The sequence below is a fragment of the Lolium rigidum genome, chromosome 1 (assembly GCF_022539505.1).
Source record: "Lolium rigidum isolate FL_2022 chromosome 1, APGP_CSIRO_Lrig_0.1, whole genome shotgun sequence".
Lineage (NCBI taxonomy): Eukaryota > Viridiplantae > Streptophyta > Magnoliopsida > Poales > Poaceae > Lolium > Lolium rigidum.
In genome coordinates, this window is record NC_061508.1 from 99,494,582 (window position 1) to 99,499,421 (window position 4,840).

The following is a 4,840-nucleotide window of genomic DNA, read 5'->3' on the forward strand; positions in this document are numbered from 1 at the left end:
AGATAACCCGGACACCATCCAGTTGTAATTAAGCACCTGCATAGATAACTTCTCGCCATTGTCAAAAAATCTAGTTTATTTACTATCGCTAGCCCACCTACAATTACCACAACTACCCTAATTTTGCATATAAATAATTTATGCATCCAGTTTCACACACCTCTATTTACTAGCTATGCGAGATTATTTTCATACCTCTCGAAATTACTGGAAGTTATTGCAGAAATGTGAGTGTTGCACATTGTATATTTGTTGTTAATTATCTCTCAAGTAAACATAACTTTTAATCGATCCACGATTTCATTTCGTCAGGTCATGGATCATACATGAGTACCCTAGATTAGTAGACATTCTTGGAATTGTTATCAGGAACTGTTAATTGGAACCACCCAATGGATCACAAGCTTTTCTCTTGTATAATCAGGCGAATAATGCAGATCAACATCACAGAATGCATCATGGCATGGATTTCTCATTGGAGCTGTCATCTTGAACCATAATTTGCGGTAAATCTATCCCATTCGCACCATTTTTAGCGTACATATCTAGCACTATAACCCAATTAGTTAGGAAATTACACCACATTACTTATTAACGTCATTAACCATAATCCATCATCTAATCACAGGTAGATGTGGTGGAAGTAATGAATTACTCAAATATTGCATCTATCCCAAACCAATTTGTCAAACAGGGGTTTACCGTAAACTCTTGCTGGCTGGTGAGTTCCACTACACTATAATGTTATATATTACCAATTAATCAGTACACAAATGCATTTATTTATGTTACTAATGCACACATACCTTCCCACAAATCCAAAATAATTTAGATTATAAAACACTTCTCCATGTTGTTCCACACTCCTTTACTTCTACTTGACAGCTTGTACAATTTTTCTTTTGAAACGCCGAACAAAATAATTCATGTCATGGACCCTACCACTGGATCTTGAGGATTAAACGCAACAAAGAAGCTAAAACTAACTGCAAATTTAATCCAAAAGGATTTATTTGAATGCATCCAGAAATATTTCGCTGACTGGCAAATCGATAAATTCAACTTGTCAAAGCGATTCCCTATACTAGTACACCCATTACAGGAGGTTATCATTTTACGCTGCTTGAACTTTCCTCCTTATTTCCTATGCAAATATTATAGTAACAAGAATATTCGTGATGCCACGACTGTATTCAAATCTTTTTTACAGTGATGAATCCGATATCTGCGCATCTTTCTTTGTGAAAAAACTGGTGTCTAAGACTTGAAATTAGCAGTTTGCAAGGTCTTACCTTCTATGGTTATCAATTTCTTTTATATATTTACCCAGCCTGAAAAAAAATGTTGCTACCAATCTTGGCTGTTGCTGTGGGGTTCCACAACATAGCTGACAAGTTATTTTACTTGCAACATATCACAGATAATATTGATAACCACGGATGAATGATATTACACAAAGAATGATGATGCAAGGGAGCGCATCCAGTTTTGCTGAAGATCGCCTCCACGCGGCTAACATTGAACTTACCATGTTGGATTAGGCAATGCTGCCACTCTTGTGTAGATGCCCGAACATGTAAATTATATCTAAATCCATTAGTAGTATATCAAAACTCCAAGATCCCCAGGGCCTGCAATCTTTACGTTCACTGCTGGACAATCTCATCTAAATCAAAGACATCCCTGTTCAACTGTTTTACATTTTATTCTGCTGACACCTGTAAGAAGACTTACATGGATCTGAACAAAACTAGACAGATGGATAACCATTCGCAACATCATAGCTTTTCTGGTGCTCACACTGGAAATTTACTTTTCGGTATGAAATATCTTGTATTATGTCCTTGATTCGATAAAAATAATTAGACATGCCTTAACTTTGTCTAAATTTGGTGTCTTAACTTTGTCTCAAAATTTAGACAAAATTAAGACATATTTCATGCGACAGAGGGAGTAACAAAAATCCAGATCTAGAAGCATGAATAGTGTCCCTTTTGAATGTTTAAAAAATTGTCCAATTTGTCTTTTTTGCTGTATCTACAATAATAGGTATTTAACATTAAAAATGTGCACGCTGGTACTGTATATAGTTGAAATTTTTGGAAGTTTTCAATTTTTCCAAAGAGCCCTGGCTCTAATTAGCACTTTTCACCTTCCCAACCTCGTACAATACAAGTTGCACGTGGTCCATGATGTGCCACAACTCCAATGGTTTGCCTGTGCGGTACAGGTTCTGACCGGCGAAAATTTATTTTTCTACAGCGTGCCAACTGTCCTTATTAAAGTTTGTACTACCAGACTAGACCAAGAAGACGTGTATTGCAATTTCAACACACCGTATATCATTAGAAAATGGGCAGCATTGATTGCTTGGCGATTAACCACAGCCACTCACCTGCCGAGTGCACCCAAGCCCGGGCGTACATCGTCCGCGCTCCGACAGACATCACATAGTAGAGACTTTGTTTTGACGGTGCTATTCGGACGAGACAGGCGGCATTGATTGTGTATGGCAATGGCAGTTCTAGACGTGTCCTTGTTGAAGACATTGCATGTGTAGCATGCTTGGAATTTCTGTGAGCTGAAACCCCAATGTCACACTTTGGCAGTTAGATAGGATGACAAGGGCGCTTGTACATTTTTTCTTCACAGAGACAGTCAGCGAGCGTATTCCATAATGGAGGTGTATGGTGGTGGTTGATTTTCGCCATAGCTACCCACTAATCGCTCTGGCATGGCCATGCATGTATTTTTTCTCTTTTTTTTTTGTATGTTTCTTCTAGCTCTTGACATTACAGTATTATAGAGTTTTTATCGAGGCTGCATGTAATTGATTTTATTTTAGTCAATGTATCTTTTAACAAAAAATTTAATATCAACCTCTGGACACTGGACTTCAAATAAACAAAAAATTAGGTGACCGATGCGCTGACATCAAATTTGGAATATAATTGTATCTCTTTTAGAATTTTTTTAATATCAACCTATGGACACTGGACTTGAAATAACAAAAAATAGGTGACTGATGTGCTGACATCAAATTTGGAATATCAATGTATCTCTTTTAACAATTTTTTTAATATCAACCTGGACACTCGACTTCAAATAAACAAAAATTAGGTGACGGAAGCGCTGACATCGAAGTTGGAACATCCCATTTTTCTTGACTACTCATGCTACCCCTTTGCCTTTTAGTATGTTTATGAGTGGTAGCGTCATCACTCCCATTTTTGTCCATTTTAAACTTTCCCTATTTTTCAATATAAAATACATGAAATTCCACAGCTAAGTCAAAATACTGGTTCATTTGTTTCCTACCTAGACCGACTCGTCTCGATAGGAGCCATGGACCTAGATGCAGTCCCAGGACATGCATTCCGGCCACACCGAGCACCGCGTCCACCAATGCTCAACGTGTCGGGAGCCAAGTGAAGGAATTATACCCTAGATGCAATAATAAAGTGTTATTATCTAACTCCAAATTTTGTGATTAAAGTTTACTGTATTATGCTATAACTAACATGTGTCTTGAATATGAGTTTCAAAGGAAAAATCATAAATACAAATATAAGAATGAATAAATAAGTGTTCATAGTCCTGCCCCTAGGACTAGGTCATGTGTTGTTTGATGATCACATTTCTTTTATCATGTGTATAGTTAATGTAACAACGATACCAAGAACAATGAGAGTGCACTGGACTGACTCGGTATTGTAGGTATACTCAGTGGCGAATCTAGGATGAAAATTGAGGGTAGACTCGGATTTAATGGTAAAGCTCATAAATTTATGTAGATGAATTGAATCGCCAAAAACTATTCCCCTACTATTTTACAGTGATCAGATCGATGAAAAGCCACGTTAGATCAAAAAATAATTATTTCTAGTGGCATCATACATTGGTAGTTATGTCGTAGTGGATGTACTATATATATGTTGTTGTCGACGACAGATAGTGGATCATACTTTTTGGCCTCCACAACTTCACCAATGGCTCAAACATTCTATGTTAGATGTTTCCCTCTGAACAATGTTGAACCGTTCTCCTTTAACCACCCCTTGACCTTGTGTGTGTTTGCGTTGCACAGGGCTCCCAATTCCATTCGCGCGAAATATAGAGTCTTATTTTTTGCTGAGATTGATTCTGCATTAGTTTTCTAAAAGAAGTAGCCGTTTTTTTCCAAGGATGTTAAGAAAGTTTCCAATATTTTTATCATTGCATAGTATGCCGCAATTCCTATTTGTAATCCACTTTCCTACTTGGACCAGAAAAAGAGAGCACTCACAGTTTTGGGCACTGTTTATGTGTATGAACAGTACCATTTTTTGCCTTTTCTACTTTCTTCTTTTACTTTTATACAATAATAATCTTTTGAAGTTCATAATAGCAATTTTTACAGTGATTTGACGGTACATATTCGCCAAAAAGCAATTTTTCGCACTGATTCGTCGGTTACCTGTGCGTAGTACTTCATCCGACATAAATTCCTAGAGGTAATTCTAATTTGTCGCGTTAAATATTTTACAATAGTTCTTGTGACAAGGTAACTACCTACAATTTTTGCCAAAACAGTTTATCCGTGGAAATATTGGACGTTAACTGTAATTTGCGAGCTGAGCCACTTTGGAGCTCTCTCAGCGTTTTGGGCACTGTTCATGTGTATGAACAGTACACATGAACAATGCTATTTTTTTTTTCTTTTTCTACTTTATTCTTTTACTTTTATACAATAATCTTTTACAGTTCATAATAGCATTTTTTACAGTGATTTGACGGTACATATTCGTACAAAAGCAATTTTTCGCACTGTTTCGTCGGTTACCTGTCGGTAGTACTTCAT

At 36.8% G+C, this 4,840-nt stretch overlaps 1 long non-coding RNA gene across 1 annotated transcript; it reads left to right on the top strand.

The window, feature by feature from the left end:
- The first annotated feature begins 313 nt into the window (after nt 1-313).
- LOC124678564 lies at nt 314-1,785 on the top strand. Its single transcript, XR_006994532.1, has 3 exons — nt 314-506; nt 629-721; nt 1,421-1,785. It is a non-coding gene; the product is annotated as an uncharacterized LOC124678564 (long non-coding RNA).
- Nucleotides 1,786-4,840: the final 3,055 nt, after the last annotated feature.